At 51.7% G+C, this 19959-nt stretch overlaps 1 pseudogene across 1 annotated transcript in view; it reads right to left on the bottom strand.

The window, feature by feature from the left end:
- Positions 1-19959, bottom strand: part of LOC148225149 (inactive phospholipase C-like protein 2) — a 238043-nt pseudogene extending 218084 nt beyond the window's left edge. Inside the window, exon 1 of the transcript XR_015803277.1 lies at positions 19651-19959. The product of XR_015803277.1 is annotated as an inactive phospholipase C-like protein 2 (transcript). The remainder of the gene's footprint in view (positions 1-19650) is intronic.

The following is a 19959-nucleotide window of genomic DNA, read 5'->3' as shown; positions in this document are numbered from 1 at the left end:
CCCCCTGGCCCTGCTCTCCCACCCCAACTGAAGTTGGACAGCCCCTGTCCACCAGGGCAGAGGTTAGCCCTGGTTTTTTGTTCAAATAAAGAAATTGAGTTCTCACAGCTGTGTCTCAGTGGTACCACCAGCAAAGCCCACACGGCACCAGCACCAGCTGAGCTCCATGTCCCCGAGCAGCCGTGGATGCCCACGGTGTGGGCAGGCAGGAGCCAGGCAGGGGCTGCTGTGACCAGCAGCGAGGCCTCTAGGGGCTGGGGGAGCCCGTGCTGAACGTCCCTGGGCTGAGGGCACATCTCCTTCAGTGGCATCGTCTGGGCCTGGACCTCCTCCAGGGCCATGGCCAGGAAAAGAGGCAAGCACTCACTAAGTGCTTGCCTTGAGGAAGATGCAATGAGGCTGGGCTGCGCACCACAAGCAAGTCCTTCATAGCCTGGCGTCGCTTCAGTGGAACCCATATACAATGCTGACATCTGAACATCTCACACGTGAAAAGCAAGGGGATTGATCATATGGGCTTTACCTCACAGTTATCTCTCTAATACACAGCAACAGAGATGAATTGAAGTTTTGTCTATATTTTCCTTTGCTTTATTTCCATGTAGTTCCAGCAGGCCGGTATTTATAGAATCTGTCACTTTCTGATGCTTGTTTGATACAGTCATAACATATACCTGGTACATTTTTTATTTCTTTCAAGACAGTATTTAGATAAGTTACTTCTGTAACCACAAACTAGTTGAAAGAATATCACTTGGATTCCCTCTGAAAACATAAATCAGCATTTCCTTCAGGAGTGGACCACTCACTTTACTCCAAAATGCATAAGCATATCCGTTGCAGACACTGTTACACCCTTTGACATTTTAACACTGTTTTCAATTCTTTGATTCACCATTCAATATTCGTCAGTGGCGTATACCTCTCTGGTTCCCTATTTTACTGAGATGACAGCAGAACAAGTCTCCATTCTTGTTTTACTAAGGAAATTCCATTTAGGTATGCTTTGAAACCAAGCTGTACAGTGACTAAATTTAATTCCTCAACACATCTCAAGATTGAAGGAACGATTCAGAATCCCACCTTTTCTTACATGGAATAAAGTAGACTTCTTGCTACAATTTTTATTTATAGCTAGTCATAAAACAACACACACACGAAAAAAAAATAAACCCGGAAAAAAGACCCCCACCAAAAATACGCAAAACAATTTAGAGGCCAAGGTAACTATGAGAGAGCAGGCATTCTATGACTTAGGAATACTGTGCACCTTCCATCTAAATGCTGGTACTAATGCAGCTCACTCTTCCTATGACCTGCATAAACAAACGCAAGGTGCCAACACTGCTAGGTCAGTTTATGCTCCAAGTCCACAACTAAGAGAGTGGGAGGTAAAGAAAGGGAACAAATGCTTCAAATGATGAGAATTATTCCTTCAAATGAAGAGAGGTTGAAAATTCCACCATTGCCGAACTCTTTTCTACTGAAGCTTTTTAAAAGAAGCACTTAAGGCAACATGAGTTACTTTTGTCTCCAAGTTCAAATCTTGTATCCTCTTGGCTTCCTTCTTTTAAACACCAACGCTCTTCAAGTCCTTTCATCCCCACACCTCTTCCTTTTATGTCGTATGAAGACAGAAGCCATTCTTCTTCAATCCCCAAGTCAACCAACAAGACACAATCCCAGTGGAGCTGCTGTGCCACATGATACTTTCCACAATGTAAAATCTTAGCCCAACGATCAGTTTTTTCCCCTCATTTAGGCTAACTCCAAAGGTGTGCAGGGGCCGAGGGACACCTCGAAGTTAAGCAGGGCTCTGGGGTCTCTCGTGAGGCACACAGGGGGATTTTGGGGTGGCTGAGGACACCCATAAGGTGTGCAGTGGGTTTGGGTCTCCTCTAAAGCATGCAGCTATGCTGATGGCCAGTGTTGCATTCCTTTTAAAACTTAGGACATCAAGCCCTTCACTTTTTAAATATGGGCCAAAGGCCAGCAGAGTGCACAGCACGGAGTCACTCTTGGCATGGGGCTGGTGCTGCCTGCAACAGTGGGAATCAGCAATGCGAGTTGAATTTTGGACTTGACATTGCTATTGCAGGTAGAACCATGAAATATCTCACTTGGCCAATGTCAGATAACTCTGGTCTTGGGAAACAAAATAGAGATTGCATGCAGCTGCCTGCAGAGACCTACTCTCCTCACTGGAAGGGCAGCTCTTGAGATCCATTCCCACAAAATCCTGCCCCAGCCTTGACGTCACAGCAGGCTCTGAGGTCACAGAGGACCCAGAGCCCTGTGCTTGCACAGCACCACAACCACCAAGCAGTCAGTCCTTGCCCACGACTGTTGCGGCGGCAGCAGCGGCGGCAGCGGTGCTGACATTGCGACAGCGGCGTGAGGACAGCGGTGGCAGCAAGAGCTGCACGACTGGCACAGGGCAAGGCACCATGGCCCTTGCTCTGCGCCTCTTCCTCCTGCTCCTCCTGGCACTGGCCCTGACTGCCAGGGCTGCCCAGGCAGCTGCACGGCGAGCGAAGGGAGCAGGTGAGCCGACGGATCCCCTTTCCTGGCACAGCGCTCCCTTCTCCCCAGGAAGCGTTGGGGATGGTTTTCCATAGGGCTTTAGGGAGGCTTTCCTCTGGGAGAGGGAGAGAGCCCACAGGGGCCTTGGGCTGCCCCGCTTTCCTCTCCACGCATGTCGTCCAGGGCCAGCAAACAGTGTGGACAGGGACCAGAGGCAGCCCACAGCTCCCCAGGCCCCTCCGCAGCTTTGGCCACGTCCATTCACATCTGCCTGCCACAGCCTTAGCCGACCCCCTTGCAGTGCCCACTTCCCTAAGGCAGAAGGTGATTCTCGTCTCTCCTCCCTTCCAGATGAGCGCGTTGCAAAGGTTTCACCAATACCTTGGCTTTTGGAACATTTCATGCAGCTGGAGCCTCCTGCAGGTATGTTGGAAATGTTCCTAAAAGACTCATCAGTGACAACCTGGCAGGAACCGGGTGACAGGAGCTTCCGTGGCCGTTGAGTTACAGGTGTGTCTGCAGAAAAGACTCCTCATGGGCCCTTGCTGGCTGAGTCACACAAGCCCAGCTCCCATCCCAGGGGTGAGTAGTGTCTCCCTGCTGACCTCACAGGCTGAGCGCTGCTTCGGTGGCATCCTTTCATCTGAAATGGAAATACTTTCTCTTAAGGTCTGCCGAGAGGGAGGAACAAACCTGAAGGGCACAAGAAGTCCCTGAAGGGATCCAAAAGCCTGAAAGAAATCCTCAGTGATGTGGAGAGACGTCGTGGTGGGTGCATTTCCCTCAGCCTTCCCCTGAGAATCAGCAGCTGGGGCCTTTCTCTGCACATCTGGACACGCCGTGCCCGGCACAGAGGGAAGGGATCCATGGCAGCCTCGCTGCCGCACTGCTGCTGTCACACCGTGCAGGGCTGGTTCCCAGGCTGGCCTGGATGCAGCTCCTCCCCAGGCTCTGCACGAAGGCATTTGGCATCGGCTGACAGGGAGCCCAATCTACACCACGGGCAACGCACACCCTGAGATCCCCAGAAATTTCCCAGTCTCGGGGTCCATCAGGTGTAGGGGCAGCTGTTTGGAGGAGGGAGGGGCCTGGCCCAGCTCCAACGCTGGACTGACTTCCTGAACCTTAGACATGACTTCAACAAGCATTGCCTCCTCAAGATGGCATCTTCCCCTTGGGAAACAACTCCATCGGATGCAGCTGTCCCTTTTCCTTTGTCCAGAGATGCAAGGAGAGACTGTCCTGAAGGAAGCATTTCCCGGAGGAAGCAGTGGCTCATTGGGAGCCTCTGCTGCAGGAAGGGAGGTGATGCCAGGACCAGTCACAGCAGGTAATTGCTGTGCCACTGGGCCTGAGGCCTGCTGAGCCTTCAGCTGCCATCTCTGCTGCTTGGCAGTGCAGACACAAAGCATTCGCTCACCCCCCTGAAGTGCTCAGCTCCCTGTAGAAGGGCATGCCAGCACACCATGGAAATGGTTCTCACCTGTCCTCCCTTCTAGATGAGCGGGCTAGGAAGATTTCTCCAGCACCTTGGCTTCATGAAGATTTTCAGCCTCTGAAGCCTCCTGCAGGTATGTTCTCAGCATCCCACCAAGAAATAATCCTTGACATAATGGCAGGAAGCAGGTGACAGAAGCTTCCGTGGCTGTTGAGTTACAGGTGTGTCTGCAGAAAAGACTCCTCATGGGCCCTTGCTGGCTGAGTCACACAAGCCCAGCTCCCATCCCAGGGGTGAGTAGTGTCTCCCTGCTGACCTCACAGGCTGAGCGCTGCTTCGGTGGCATCCTTTCATCTGAAATGGAAATACTTTCTCTTAAGGTCCGCTGAGAGGGAGGAACAAACCAGAAGGACAAAAGAAGTCCCTGAAGGGATCCAAAAACCTGAAAGAAATCCTCAGTGATGTGGAGAGACGCCGTGGTGGGTGCATTTCCCTCAGCCTTCTCTTGAGAATCAGCAGCTGGGGGCTTTCTCTGCACATCTGGACACACTGTGCCGGGCATAGTGGGAAGGGATCCATGGCAGCCTCGCTGCCCCACTGCTGCTGTCACACCCTGCAGGGCCCGTTCCCACCCTCTGCACGAAGGCATTTGGCATCAGCTGACAGGGAGCCCAATCTGCACCATGGGCCACGCACAACCTTAGATGCCCAGAAATTTCCTGGTCTCCCAGCACATCAGGAGGGGCAGCTGTTTGGAGGAGGGAGGCCCTGGCCAGCCCCAATAACCTGGCCTTTCTCCTGATCCTTAGACGTGACTTCAACAAGCATTGCCTCCTGAAGATGGCACCTCCCCAGTGGAGAACAAGTCCATCTGATCCACCTGTCCCTTTTCCTTGCTGCAGTGATGCAAAGAAAGACTGTGCTGAACACTGAGTTTCCCGGACAAAGCAGTGGCTCACTGGCAGCCTCTGCTGCAGGAAGGGAGGCGAAGCCAGGCACAGTCACAAGAGGTAATTGCTGTGCCTCTGGGCCTGAGGCCTGCTGAGCCTTCAGCTGCCATCTCTGCTGCTTGGCAGTGAAGTGCTCAGCTCCCTGGTGAAGGGGATCCCAGCACACCATGGAACGCTTCCCATCTGTGCTCCTTCTAGACTGGGGTCGTGACTTGCAGCATTTGCAAACGCTGCTAACCCGTGGTTTCAGGTTCTCGGAGCTTGGTGAAGGTCAGTTTTCAGCAACTCTTTCCTAACACAATCATCATTGTCCAAGTGTAAACAGTGTCCAGAGCAATATTCATGTGGCGTTGCCCTTAAGATCCTCTGAAGATGGATGGATTCTGGAAATCTTGGCCTGGAAATTTCTACTCTTGTGTCCAGGATGGCTCTCAGTGGGAGGAAGGAGCATTTAGCTGTCAATCCTCTTCCCATGTGCAATGCCAGTGTCTCCTTCCATGTGCTCTGTGCAGCCCCGGAGAAGAGCAGAGAGGGAAGGGAAGGGAAGGGAAGGGAAGGGAAGGGCGCAGGCCTGTGCCTTGCGTGGCTCCTTTGCCCGCCCCAGGCAGCCTGAGGATCTCCTGCAGTGCTGGGAGCTGTTCTGTCCTGCCTTTCTTTGTAGGTCAATCTGTTGATGAAGGTCATCGGGAATCACAACTCAGATCCATTTCTAAGCCTGATGATGAGGAAGATGAGGAGGGTAGGTGAAGGCCTTTGCCCCTGGGGGACCTGCCAGCTCAGAGCCCAAAGCTGGGCCAGAGGAGCATCGCTGCAGGTGCCAGGACAGAGCTGCGCCCTCGGCCTGTGCAATCCCCTCACAGCTCCTGCAGCTCAGTGCTGCCCGTGCAGATCAGCAGAGATGACAGAAGCTTCTCTGGCTGTTGCATGACAGGTGTGCTTGCAAGGAGGACTTTCCCGAGTCCTTTGATGGATGTTGCACGCAGGCCCGGCTCCCCTCACAGGCGTGAGTAGTGCGTCCCTGCTGACCGCACAGGCTGAGCACTGCTTTTGTGGCATCCATTCATCTGAAATGGAAATACTTTGTCTTCAGCTCCCCTGAGAAGAAAGAACAAACCTAAAGGAAACCTGGAACAAATCCTCAGTGAAGTGGAGAGACATCAGGGTGGGTGCATTTCCCTCAGCCTTCTCCTGAGAATCAGCAGCCAGGGGCCTTCTCTGCACATCAGGAGGCGCCATGCTCGCCACAGAGGGAAGGGATCCATGGCAGCCTCGCTGCCGCACTGCTGCTGTCACACCGTGCAGGGCTGGTTCCCAGGCTGGCCTGCATGGTGCTTCTTGCCAGGCTCTGCACGAAGGCATTTGGCATCGGCTGACAGGGAGCCCAAAGTGCCCCACGGGCCATGCACGGCCTTAGATCCCCTGAAAATTCCTGCTCTCCCAGAATATCAGGAGGGGCAGTGGTTTGGAGAAGGGTGGGTCCTGGAGCAGCTCCAAAACCCTGGGCATTTTCCTTATCCATGTCTGTGGGACACATATTGCCTGCAGAAGACCGGCATAACACAGAGCAATTGTCGCACGCAGTCTCAGGGCTTTGGGGAGTGAGCAGCCCTGTGCCAGGACGTGGCAAGGTGCCTGCAGGCCCCAGCTCTGGGGGAAACAGAGAACGTCCTGGCCGTAATCCACCGTGCTGCCAGCTGAGCAGTGGAGCACGGCACGGCCTCACACTCCTCATTGCCCCCACAGATGCAGTCAGCACGTCAACACGTGCTGAGAAGATCTCGGAAAGCATGAGAAGAGTTTTCTGCTGGGGAACACCGTGCTTGATGAAGTTCATGGCCATCGTGGCTGGTGGAGCACTGTTCCTGATGATATGCTGTGCCGGAATCTGGTATTGCTGGAAGAGGAAACGGTGAGTGTTTTGCTGATCTCTGCCTCAAACAGCTTCTTTTAAGGGCTGCTGATAGGAAACACTCCCAGTCAGGCTGCTGTGGAGTTGAGGATGGTCAGCGCTTGTCCAAATAACTCTGCTGAGGCTTCTGCTGCTGCCCGGTGCCTCTTCATTGCTGGGCCTTCTCCTGGGGAGCCCACTGGGGCTGCAGCCAATGCTGGCTCCCACTGAGGCTGCGAGGCCAAGAACAGCCCCACGAGCAGCGGGCAGAGGCAAAGCAAGGTGGGGAGGAGAAAGAGCAGGGACCAGATTGGCCTTGAAAGGCAGACGCGCTCTGGGGCCCGCTCCTGGCCAGGGAGCCTGCCCAGAGCCATGCCCTGCTCGCCGGGGCCTTGAGGAGCAGCTGTCCAGCTGGGCCAAGCTGGGCCTGCAGCTCCAGCCGTGCTGGGGAGCCTCGCCAGCTCTGGGCCCTGTGTGCCAGCGGCAGCTGGAGCCTCAGACACTCGTCTCTCCACAGGTGCTCCTGTGAAGATTCAGAAGACCAGCCGAAGAGCTCGAGCACTGAGAGCTTGAGCCATTGCAGCTCTTCACGGCTCTCCCCAGCTGCCCTGGCGTGGATGTACCCCCATCTTCAGCACATCCCAGTACTCATGCCTCCAAAACGAGAACCCCTGCCCCCAAGCCCCCTGGCCCTGCTCTCCCACCCCAACTGAAGTTGGACAGCCCCTGTCCACCAGGGCAGAGGTTAGCCCTGGTTTTTTGTTCAAATAAAGAAATTGAGTTCTCACAGCTGTGTCTCAGTGGTACCACCAGCAAAGCCCACACGGCACCAGCACCAGCTGAGCTCCATGTCCCCGAGCAGCCGTGGATGCCCACGGTGTGGGCAGGCAGGAGCCAGGCAGGGGCTGCTGTGACCAGCAGCGAGGCCTCTAGGGGCTGGGGGAGCCCGTGCTGAACGTCCCTGGGCTGAGGGCACATCTCCTTCAGTGGCATCGTCTGGGCCTGGACCTCCTCCAGGGCCATGGCCAGGAAAAGAGGCAAGCACTCACTAAGTGCTTGCCTTGAGGAAGATGCAATGAGGCTGGGCTGCGCACCACAAGCAAGTCCTTCATAGCCTGGCGTCGCTTCAGTGGAACCCATATACAATGCTGACATCTGAACATCTCACACGTGAAAAGCAAGGGGATTGATCATATGGGCTTTACCTCACAGTCATCTCTCTAATACACAGCAACAGAGATGAATTGAAGTTTTGTCTATATTTTCCTTTGCTTTATTTCCATGTAGTTCCAGCAGGCCGGTATTTATAGAATCTGTCACTTTCTGATGCTTGTTTGATACAGTCATAACATATACCTGGTACATTTTTTATTTCTTTCAAGACAGTATTTAGATAAGTTACTTCTGTAACCACAAACTAGTTGAAAGAATATCACTTGGATTCCCTCTGAAAACATAAATCAGCATTTCCTTCAGGAGTGGACCACTCACTTTACTACAAAATGCATAAGCATATCCGTTGCAGACACTGTTACACCCTTTGACATTTTAACACTGTTTTCAATTCTTTGATTCACCATTCAATATTCGTCAGTGGCGTATACCTCTCTGGTTCCCTATTTTACTGAGATGACAGCAGAACAAGTCTCCATTCTTGTTTTACTAAGGAAATTCCATTTAGGTATGCTTTGAAACCAAGCTGTACAGTGACTAAATTTAATTCCTCAACACATCTCAAGATTGAAGGAACGATTCAGAATCCCACCTTTTCTTACATGGAATAAAGTAGACTTCTTGCTACAATTTTTATTTATAGCTAGTCATAAAACAACACACACACAAAAAAAATAAACCCGGAAAAAAGACCCCCACCAAAAATACGCAAAACAATTTAGAGGCCAAGGTAACTATGAGAGAGCAGGCATTCTATGACTTAGGAATACTGTGCACCTTCCATCTAAATGCTGGTACTAATGCAGCTCACTCTTCCTATGACCTGCATAAACAAACGCAAGGTGCCAACACTGCTAGGTCAGTTTATGCTCCAAGTCCACAACTAAGAGAGTGGGAGGTAAAGAAAGGGAACAAATGCTTCAAATGATGAGAATTATTCCTTCAAATGAAGAGAGGTTGAAAATTCCACCATTGCCGAACTCTTTTCTACTGAAGCTTTTTAAAAGAAGCACTTAAGGCAACATGAGTTACTTTTGTCTCCAAGTTCAAATCTTGTATCCTCTTGGCTTCCTTCTTTTAAACACCAACGCTCTTCAAGTCCTTTCATCCCCACACCTCTTCCTTTTATGTCGTATGAAGACAGAAGCCATTCTTCTTCAATCCCCAAGTCAACCAACAAGACACAATCCCAGTGGAGCTGCTGTGCCACATGATACTTTCCACAATGTAAAATCTTAGCCCAACGATCAGTTTTTTCCCCTCATTTAGGCTAAATCCAAAGGTGTGCAGGGGCCGAGGGACACCTCGAAGTTAAGCAGGGCTCTGGGGTCTCTCGTGAGGCACACAGGGGGATTTTGGGGTGGCTGAGGACACCCATAAGGTGTGCAGTGGGTTTGGGTCTCCTCTAAAGCATGCAGCTATGCTGATGACCAGTGTTGCATTCCTTTTAAAACTTAGGACATCAAGCCCTTCACTTTTTAAATATGGGCCAAAGGCCAGCAGAGTGCACAGCACGGAGTCACTCTTGGCATGGGGCTGGTGCTGCCTGCAACAGTGGGAATCAGCAATGCGAGTTGAATTTTGGACTTGACATTGCTATTGCAGGTAGAACCATGAAATATCTCACTTGGCCAATGTCAGATAACTCTGGTCTTGGGAAACAAAATAGAGATTGCATGCAGCTGCCTGCAGAGACCTACTCTCCTCACTGGAAGGGCAGCTCTTGAGATCCATTCCCACAAAATCCTGCCCCAGCCTTGACGTCACAGCAGGCTCTGAGGTCACAGAGGACCCAGAGCCCTGTGCTTGCACAGCACCACAACCACCAAGCAGTCAGTCCTTGCTCACGACTGTTGCGGCGGCAGCAGCGGCGCTGACATTGCGACAGCGGCGTGAGGACAGCGGTGGCAGCAAGAGCTGCACGACTGGCACAGGGCAAGGCACCATGGCCCTTGCTCTGCGCCTCTTCCTCCTGCTCCTCCTGGCACTGGCCCTGACTGCCAGGGCTGCCCAGGCAGCTGCACGGCGAGCGAAGGGAGCAGGTGAGCCGACGGATCCCCTTTCCTGGCACAGCGCTCCCTTCTCCCCAGGAAGCGTTGGGGATGGTTTTCCATAGGGCTTTAGGGAGGCTTTCCTCTGGGAGAGGGAGAGAGCCCACAGGGGCCTTGGGCTGCCCCGCTTTCCTCTCCACGCATGTCGTCCAGGGCCAGCAAACAGTGTGGACAGGGACCAGAGGCAGCCCACAGCTCCCCAGGCCCCTCCGCAGCTTTGGCCACGTCCATTCACATCTGCCTGCCACAGCCTTAGCCGACCCCCTTGCAGTGTCCACTTCCCTAAGGCAGAAGGTGATTCTCGTCTCTCCTCCCTTCCAGATGAGCGCGTTGCAAAGGTTTCACCAATACCTTGGCTTTTTGAACATTTCATGCAGCTGGAGCCTCCTGCAGGTATGTTGGAAATGTTCCTAAAAGACTCATCAGTGACAACCTGGCAGGAACCGGGTGACAGGAGCTTCCGTGGCCGTTGACTTACAGGTGTGTCTGCAGAAAAGACTCCTCATGGGCCCTTGCTGGTTGAGTCACACAAGCCCAGCTCCCATCACAGGGGTGAGTAGTGTCTCCCTGCTGACCTCACAGGCTGAGCGCTGCTTCGGTGGCATCCTTTCATCTGAAATGGAAATACTTTCTCTTAAGGTCCGCCGAGAGCGAGGAACAAACCAGAAGGACAAAAGAAGTCCCTGAAGGGATCCAAAAGCCTGAAAGAAATCCTCAGTGATGTGGAGAGACGTCGTGGTGGGTGCATTTCCCTCAGCCTTCCCCTGAGAATCAGCAGCTGGGGCCTTTCTCTGCACATCTGGACACGCCGTGCCCGGCACAGAGGGAAGGGATCCATGGCAGCCTCGCTGCCGCACTGCTGCTGTCACACCGTGCAGGGCTGGTTCCCAGGCTGGCCTGGATGCAGCTCCTCCCCAGGCTCTGCACGAAGGCATTTGGCATTGGCTGACAGGGAGCCCAATCTACACCACGGGCAACGCACACCCTGAGATCCCCAGAAATTTCCCAGTCTCGGGGTCCATCAGGTGTAGGGGAAGCTGTTTGGAGGAGGGAGGGGCCTGGCCCAGCTCCAACGCTGGACTGACTTCCTGAACCTTAGACATGACTTCAACAAGCATTGCCTCCTCAAGATGGCATCTTGCCCTTGGGAAACAACTCCATCGGATGCAGCTGTCCCTTTTCCTTTGTCCAGAGATGCAAGGAGAGACTGTCCTGAAGGAAGCATTTCCCGGAGGAAGCAGTGGCTCATTGGGAGCTTCTGCTGCAGGAAGGGAGGTGATGCCAGGAGCAGTCACAGCAGGTAATTGCTGTGCCACTGGGCCTGAGGCCTGCTGAGCCTTCAGCTGCCATCTCTGCTGCTTGGCAGTGCAGACACAAAGCATTCGCTCACCCCCCTGAAGTGCTCAGCTCCCTGTAGAAGGGCATGCCAGCACACCATGGAAATGGTTCTCACCTGTCCTCCCTTCTAGATGAGCGGGCTAGGAAGATTTCTCCAGCACCTTGGCTTCATGAAGATTTTCAGCCTCTGAAGCCTCCTGCAGGTATGTTCTCAGCATCCCACCAAGAAATAATCCTTGACATAATGGCATGAACCATGTGACGGAAGCTTCCGTGGCTGTTGAGTTACAGGTGTGTCTGCAGAAAAGACTCCTCATGGGCCCTTGCTGGCTGATTCACACAAGCCCAGCTCCCATCCCAGGGGTGAGTAGTGTCTCCCTGCTGACCTCACAGGCTGAGCGCTTCTTTGGTGGCATCCTTTCATCTGAAATGGAAATACTTTCTCTTAAGGTCCGCTGAGAGGGAGGAACAAACCAGAAGGACAAAAGAAGTCCCTGAAGGGATCCAAAAACCTGAAAGAAATCCTCAGTGATGTGGAGAGACGCCGTGGTGGGTGCATTTCCCTCAGCCTTCTCTTGAGAATCAGCAGCTGGGGGCTTTCTCTGCACATCTGGACACACTGTGCCGGGCATAGTGGGAAGGGATCCATGGCAGCCTCGCTGCCCCACTGCTGCTGTCACACCCTGCAGGGCCCGTTCCCACCCTCTGCACGAAGGCATTTGGCATCAGCTGACAGGGAGCCCAATCTGCACCATGGGCCACGCACAACCTTAGATGCCCAGAAATTTCCTGGTCTCCCAGCACATCAGGAGGGGCAGCTGTTTGGAGGAGGGAGGCCCTGGCCAGCCCCAATAACCTGGCCTTTCTCCTGATCCTTAGACGTGACTTCAACAAGCATTGCCTCCTGAAGATGGCACCTCCCCAGTGGAGAACAAGTCCATCTGATCCACCTGTCCCTTTTCCTTGCTGCAGTGATGCAAAGAAAGACTGTGCTGAACACTGAGTTTCCCGGACAAAGCAGTGGCTCACTGGCAGCCTCTGCTGCAGGAAGGGAGGCGAAGCCAGGCACAGTCACAAGAGGTAATTGCTGTGCCTCTGGGCCTGAGGCCTGCTGAGCCTTCAGCTGCCATCTCTGCTGCTTGGCAGTGAAGTGCTCAGCTCCCTGGTGAAGGGGATCCCAGCACACCATGGAACGCTTCCCATCTGTGCTCCTTCTAGACTGGGGTCGTGACTTGCAGCATTTGCAAACGCTGCTAACCCTTGGTTTCAGGTTCTCGGAGCTTGGTGAAGGTCAGTTTTCAGCAACTCTTTCCTAACACAATCATCATTGTCCAAGTGTAAACAGTGTCCAGAGCAATATTCATGTGGCGTTGCCCTTAAGATCCTCTGAAGTTGGATGGATTCTGGAAATCTTGGCCTGGAAATTTCTACTCTTGTGTCCAGGATGGCTCTCAGTGGGAGGAAGGAGCATTTAGCTGTCAATCCTCTTCCCATGTGCAATGCCAGTGTCTCCTTCCATGTGCTCTGTGCAGCCCCGGAGAAGAGCAGAGAGGGAAGGGGAGGGAAGGGAAGGGAAGGGAAGGGAAGGGAAGGGAAGGGAAGGGAAGGGAAGGGAAGGGAAGGGATGGGATGGGAAGGGCCCAGGCCTGTGCCTTGCGTGGCTCCTTTGCCCGCCCCAGGCAGCCTGAGGATCTCCTGCAGTGCTGGGAGCTGTTCTGTCCTGCCTTTCTTTGTAGGTCAATCTGTTGATGAAGGTCATCGGGAATCACAACTCAGATCCATTTCTAAGCCTGATGATGAGGAAGATGAGGAGGGTAGGTGAAGGCCTTTGCCCCTGGGGGACCTGCCATCTCAGAGCCCAAAGCTGGGCCAGGGGAGCATCACTGCAGGTGCCAGGACAGAGCTGCGCCCTCGGCCTGTGCAATCCCCTCACAGCTCCTGCAGCTCAGTGCTGCCCGTGCAGATCAGCAGAGATGACAGAAGCTTCTCTGGCTGTTGCATGACAGGTGTGCTTGCAAGGAGGACTTTCCCGAGTCCTTTGATGGATGTTGCACGCAGGCCCGGCTCTCCTCACAGGCGTGAGTAGTGCGTCCCTGCTGACCCCACAGGCTGAGCACTGCTTTTGTGGCATCCATTCATCTGAAATGGAAATACTTTCTCTTCAGCTCCCCTGAGAAGAAAGAACAAACCTAAAGGAAACAGGAAGTCCCTGGAGGAATCCAAACACCTGGAACAAATCCTCAGTGAAGTGGAGAGACATCAGGGTGGGTGCATTTCCCTCAGCCTTCTCCTGAGAATCAGCAGCCAGGGGCCTTCTCTGCACATCAGGAGGCGCCATGCTCGCCACAGAGGGAAGGGATCCATGGCAGCCTCGCTGCCCCACTGCTGCTGTCACACCGTGCAGGGCTGGTTCCCAGGCTGGCCTGGATGGTGCTTCTTGCCAGGCTCTGCACGAAGGCATTTGGCATCGGCTGACAGGGAGCCCAAAGTGCCCCACGGGCCATGCACGGCCTTAGATCCCCTGAAAATTCCTGCTCTCCCAGAATATCAGGAGGGGCAGTGGTTTGGAGAAGGGTGGGTCCTGGAGCAGCTCCAAAACCCTGGGCATTTTCCTTATCCATGTCTGTGGGACACATATTGCCTGCAGAAGACCGGCATAACACAGAGCAATTGTCGCACGCAGTCTCAGGGCTTTGGGGAGTGAGCAGCCCTGTGCCAGGACGTGGCAAGGTGCCTGCAGGCCCCAGCTCTGGGGGAAACAGAGAACGTCCTGGCCGTATCCACCGTGCTGCCAGCTGAGCAGTGGAGCACGGCACGGCCTCACACTCCTCAGTGCCCCCACAGACGCAGTCAGCACGTCAACACGTGCTGAGAAGATCTCGGAAAGCATGAGAAGAGTTTTCTGCTGGGGAACACCGTGCTTGATGAAGTTCATGGCCATCGTGGCTGGTGGAGCACTGTTCCTGATGATATGCTGTGCCGGAATCTGGTATTGCTGGAAGAGGAAACGGTGAGTGTTTTGCTGATCTCTGCCTCAAACAGCTTCTTTTAAGGGCTGCTGATAGGAAACACTCCCAGTCAGGCTGCTGTGGAGTTGAGGATGGTCAGCGCTTGTCCAAATAACTCTGCTGAGGCTTCTGCTGCTGCCCAGTGCCTCTTCATTGCTGGGCCTTCTCCTGGGGAGCCCACTGGGGTTGCAGCCAGTGCTGGCTCCCACTGAGGCTGTGAGGCCAAGAGCAGCCCCACGAGCAGCAGGCAGAGGCAAAGCAAGGTGGGGAGGAGAAAGAGCAGGGACCAGATTGGCCTTGAAAGGCAGACGCGCTCTGGGGCCCGCTCCTGGCCAGGGAGCCTGCCCAGAGCCATGCCCTGCTCGCCGGGGCCTTGAGGAGCAGCTGTCCAGCTGGGCCAAGCTGGGCCTGCAGCTCCAGCCGTGCTGGGGAGCCTCGCCAGCTCTGGGCCCTGTGTGCCAGCGGCAGCTGGAGCCTCAGACACTCGTCTCTCCACAGGTGCTCCTGTGAAGATTCAGAAGACCAGCCGAAGAGCTCGAGCACTGAGAACTTGAGCCATTGCAGCTCTTCACGGCTCTCCCCAGCTGCCCTGGCGTGGATGTACCCTCACCTTCAGCACATCCCAGTACTCATGCCTCCAAAACGAGAACCCCTGCCCCCAAGCCCCCTGGCCCTGCTCTCCCACCCCCACTGAAGTTGGACAGCCCCTGTCCACCAGGGCAGAGGTTAGCCCTGGTTTTTTGTTCAAATAAAGAAATTGAGTTCTCACAGCTGTGTCTCAGTGGTACCACCAGCAAAGCCCACACGGCACCAGCACCAGCTGAGCTCCATGTCCCCGAGCAGCCGTGGATGCCCACGGTGTGGGCAGGCAGGAGCCAGGCAGGGGCTGCTGTGACCAGCAGCGAGGCCTCAAGGGGCTGGGGGAGCCCATGCTGATCGTCCGTTTGCTTCAGTGGCATATGGTATATGTTTATATTGGCAAAAAATTTCTTCAGAGGACCCAGCATTTATTGGGCACCCCTGGAAACAAGCAGCTCTGAGGATTCACACCCATACTCCAGAAGTCACTTGCTTCCTTAAAGACTCTCAAACACCTACCACCTCCAAGTCTATTTAAGAAATGTGTGGAGGAACCTCGCACAAAAATAAAGCAAGCTCCATGCCAACTGTCAGAGTAGCTACGAAAAGTTCACAGTATTCTTAAGTCCACTTTGAACTGCAAGATGGAAGTTCATTTCACAGAATATTATGGGGAATGTTTTAGGATATTACATAATAGGAAACTAGAGCTAATTGCACCGAGGAAAATATTATGGAAAAACAAATGTCACCCCAAAATCCACTAGATACATACAAACGTCATATAAATTAGTTCACAAATCAAGTATCCAGTAACCTTAATCCCATGGATGTACAGTGTATCATCACTATTGCCTCTTGAAAAATCAGAATCTAGTAAATACAGAGAATAATAAATAGAAAATGAAAAAGTCTCTATAAACACATATACGTAGTCCCTGGCCCTCAAATTTGGTTCAACAAATGCAAGCAATAAAATAGGCTATTCCATTAAAATTGCTACAAATGAAGACTACAAGCTTTAATCCTTTCAGCCTAAACACAGCTGATACATGAGACTGAAGGGCCAAGTAAAATACTATATATAATGACTGTGTTACTTTTTCCAGTAATAGCGGCTGTACCACCTGTCATCGTCCTAGGTGACACCTTAGCCTCGAAGAGTACATCATCTTACACGAAACAAGAAAGAAAAAGTCAAAAGCAGGTGCACAAAATAAATATGACAGAAATAATATGGAGCTACTGGAAAAAGGGAACAGAGACTGCAAGTAAGAAAGGAAAGGGAAAAAGGCAGCAACTTCTCTTCTCAGAGCTATGAAAATAGACAGCCAATGGAAGCACAGACTGAAACCAAAATAAAACACAGATCTGTGCTCCCGATTTTCATGCACAAACATGTGGATCTAAAGCATTTAATCTGAACTAGAACTATTATTCAAATGTCAATTGTCCATTTGTGACCTAAACACCTACACCAGTAATTGGCAGACACAGTATTTAAGTATCAAATATTCCATAAAGGTGCATTTTATAGATCAACTACAAAGTCATGTTTTGCATGAATGTATGAAATCTACAACTGCAAGGAACAGACCTGCTCCTTGAGGTTGCCATCTTCTTTAAGAGCAGTTTTAGTGATATAAGCTATTAAAAGCCCAGAAACACTTCCCAAAAGCATATTACATCTTACTTTTTCCACTCTTTACAGACTTCTGTTCTGCAAGAGCAGGCAAGAAGCATCTTAAGGTTTACTACCCGTGCCAGATGTTCCGGAATGTTTCATAGTGAAAACCAGGCACCTACACATCTAGACTCTAACCACCTGAACTGCTGAACTAAGCAAGCAGAATCATATTCAGAATATATTTAGACAAGTGATTTTTCCCAAAAGTATTAAAACAGTCATATCTAAAATAAATATGGAACGCATAACTTTAAATGCAGTGTTGTTACATTTTTCCACTTGAGATAATTATTCAAATAATAACACAAAGTTTTAGTAATCAGTTCTTGTCTGCTGCACAGATTACTGTTCACATCTGCAAAACGGTATTCAGCAGCAATAATAGTAGAAAGTTGAATAATTTTGTATTCCAAAGTGTTATCATTGCTGTAGAAACTAAGAACCTTGACTCGAGTACCTATGAATTCAAAACCTATTTCCTTATCTCATACTTCTTGATCTTAATATATCACAAATCCCTAGGTACTGTGACCTTGCTTGGTCCCCAGAGAGGCAGAAGGTTGCTGTATAATTAAATCATACACTACAAAGTAGTACAACAGCATGGCACACCCTGCAAACAACACCACTGTCTTTCTTGGGCTACCACAGAAGAAACAAGAAACTGTTAAGAAGTATCAGACCTATTAAAAAAATCTCTGGGAAATCCAGCAAATATAGTTATTCCAATACCAAGCTCAGCTGCCCCTGTCCATTGTTATGATTTCTTTAGCACACACACACAGGTACACGCCCAGCATCACTGCTCAAACAGGAAGGGTGGGTACAGCCTGTCAAATGTGTTCAACTGCTCACTGCCCTTGCTCTCCCCTTGGTTTTTACAGCAAGGCCTGGGAGACAGTAACACAACTTCCAATACACTACTAGTCTTGATATTCTACATGTTTTTCTATCATCCAATCAACAGAACAACAGAGGATATGGACAAAACAACGACTGATGGTGTGAAACTTACATTCTAACTGTGGTGAACTGCATGTGTTCTGTTTGGTGTTGTGATGTTGGTGGTTTTTATTTTGGCATGGGGAATTCTTTTTTGTTGATGTGACTGAAATTTGTGAAGATCGTATGATGGATGTGGATTTTAATGATAAGGAGTGTAATGTCTCTTGAGTTTGCATGACAAGATTTTGGCAGCAGGGTGGCTCCTGTGAGAAGCTGCCAGACGCTTCGCCTGTGACCGACAGAGCCAATGCCAGCCGGCTCCGAGATGGCCAAGCCAGCGCCACCAGTGACTGTGGTAGAGCCCCTGGGATAACAGACTTAACAGGGTAGGGAAAAAAAATGATTGGAAGCACTTGCAGCCAGAGAAAGGGGGGCACAATTGACAAGTGAAACAACACTGCAGACACCAAGGTCAGTGAAGGGCTGGGAGGAGGTGCTCCAGGTGCCGGAGCTGAGATTTCCCTGCAGCCCACAGAGAGACATGGTGAGACAGGCTGCTCCCTAGGGCAGGAGGACTCCATGGCAGAGGAGGTGGATGCCTGAACAAGGCTGCAACCCTGTGGGAAACCCACACTGCAGAGGGCTCCTGGAAGGATTGGTGATCCCATGTGGGAACCACACTGGAGCAGCTCATGAAGAACGCACCCTGTGGGTAAGACTCAGGCTGGAGAAGTTCGTGGAAGTTCTCCCTCCCATGGAGGAGACCCAATGCTGGAGCAGGGCAGAAGTGTGAGCAATCCTCCCCCTGAGGAAGAAGGAACAGCAGAAACATGTGATGAACTGACCACAGCCCCCATTCCACATCCCCTGCACCACAGGAGAGGGGCAAAATGGAGGGAAGGTGTTTTCAACATTTGGCTTTATTTCTTGTTATCCTATACTGATTTGATTAGAAATAAATTAATTTCCCCAAACTAACCGTAATTAACAAATTACTGACATGTTTTGTCCATGACATTAATTTCTGAGAGATCTCTCCCTATATCCTTTTCTCGACCCATGAGTCTTTTATTTCTCTTCCGTGTCTACCTGAGGAGGGGAGTGATAGAGTGGCTTTGGTAGGTATCTGGAATCCAGCCAAGGTCAGCCCACCACAACTGATTTTGGAAGCTTATAAATATCTAAGAAGACAACACATCTAGCTTAATTTAGATCTAGCTGATCTTGATTAAATTCAGATCTTAAGTACTTGAAGTTGTGCCTCATTTCACAGCTGTTACACCATTGGAGCAGTGTCTATGTTCTCTCAACCTTTTCACTGGGGTTGGGAAAGCTAACCCAACACATATCAGAGGAACCATGGATTTAAGAGACCAAAGTAAGCCTATTTGTAGAAATAATTGTATTTTTAAAAAAATGCATTCCTTTTTGCCCAACCTACATTCTGCCACTGATGCTCCCCCTACTTTTCAAGCTGAAACCCAAGCGTTCAGAATATGCAGAGCTAAGTATAAACATGTTTCTATAGGTGAAGTACAACTCAGCCTACTGCTAAACGAGCTGTCATTTTTAACAAGAAGAATGTTCCCTATTGTACCGTTTCCCACCCCCAGCCCAATGAGATCCTGAATCTCTCATCACCTGCTGTGTGCCTGTCACACACACAAGCCAATGGAGCCACTAAATTGCTCTGCACAGGTGCATCCCAAATAACAAGCATACTGTGCAATTCATATCTTTCCCTGCCAGGCTGGTGCCCATGTTGTCTTGTCACAAGCCAGCTAGTTTATCTCGCCTTCCCCAACAGGAGTTAGAGCCTTCTACTTTAATAAACCTCAAAACATGACGCCCTGCTACCCTCAAGCGTGGCTGTATACAAAGCCACCCTCTCACTGCTGTCCACTTCTGACAAAGGAAAAATCAAGTCCCCTCGCCACAGGGGGGAGGAAAAAAGAGAAAGGAAAAGCTGCCTGTCCTTTCATCTAGGGCCAAGGCTCAACGTATCGCCCGCATCTCCCCGCCTCTGTCACAGAGAAAAAGACCCCGATGGGGAGGAGCAAGAGCTCTTACCTTAATTATGCTGCTCCTCCGGGGGATGCCGGGTTTGCCTTCTCGTTGTTGACTGCTGGAAAATCCTTTCTCTTTGCTGCTGCTCTCCGGGCTTGCAGGAGGAGCTGATCCCGGCTCCTCACCGGCTCCCGGCTGGGCACAGTCCCCGTTGGAGACCCGGCTGCCCGCACTATCAAAGCGGGATCTCCCGCCGCCGCCTCCTCCTCCTTCCCCATCTCCTGCCTTGAACGCCACCTTGCCTTGGACCGGCCCCGGGGAGGAGGGCAGCCCCCCGCCGCCGGTGCCGCCACCGCTGCCAAACTCCGCCAT

The sequence above is a fragment of the Sturnus vulgaris genome, chromosome 1, assembly GCF_052056855.1.
Source record: "Sturnus vulgaris isolate bStuVul1 chromosome 1, bStuVul1.hap1, whole genome shotgun sequence".
NCBI lineage: Eukaryota > Metazoa > Chordata > Aves > Passeriformes > Sturnidae > Sturnus > Sturnus vulgaris.
This window is presented reverse-complemented; position numbering and strand designations above follow the sequence as displayed.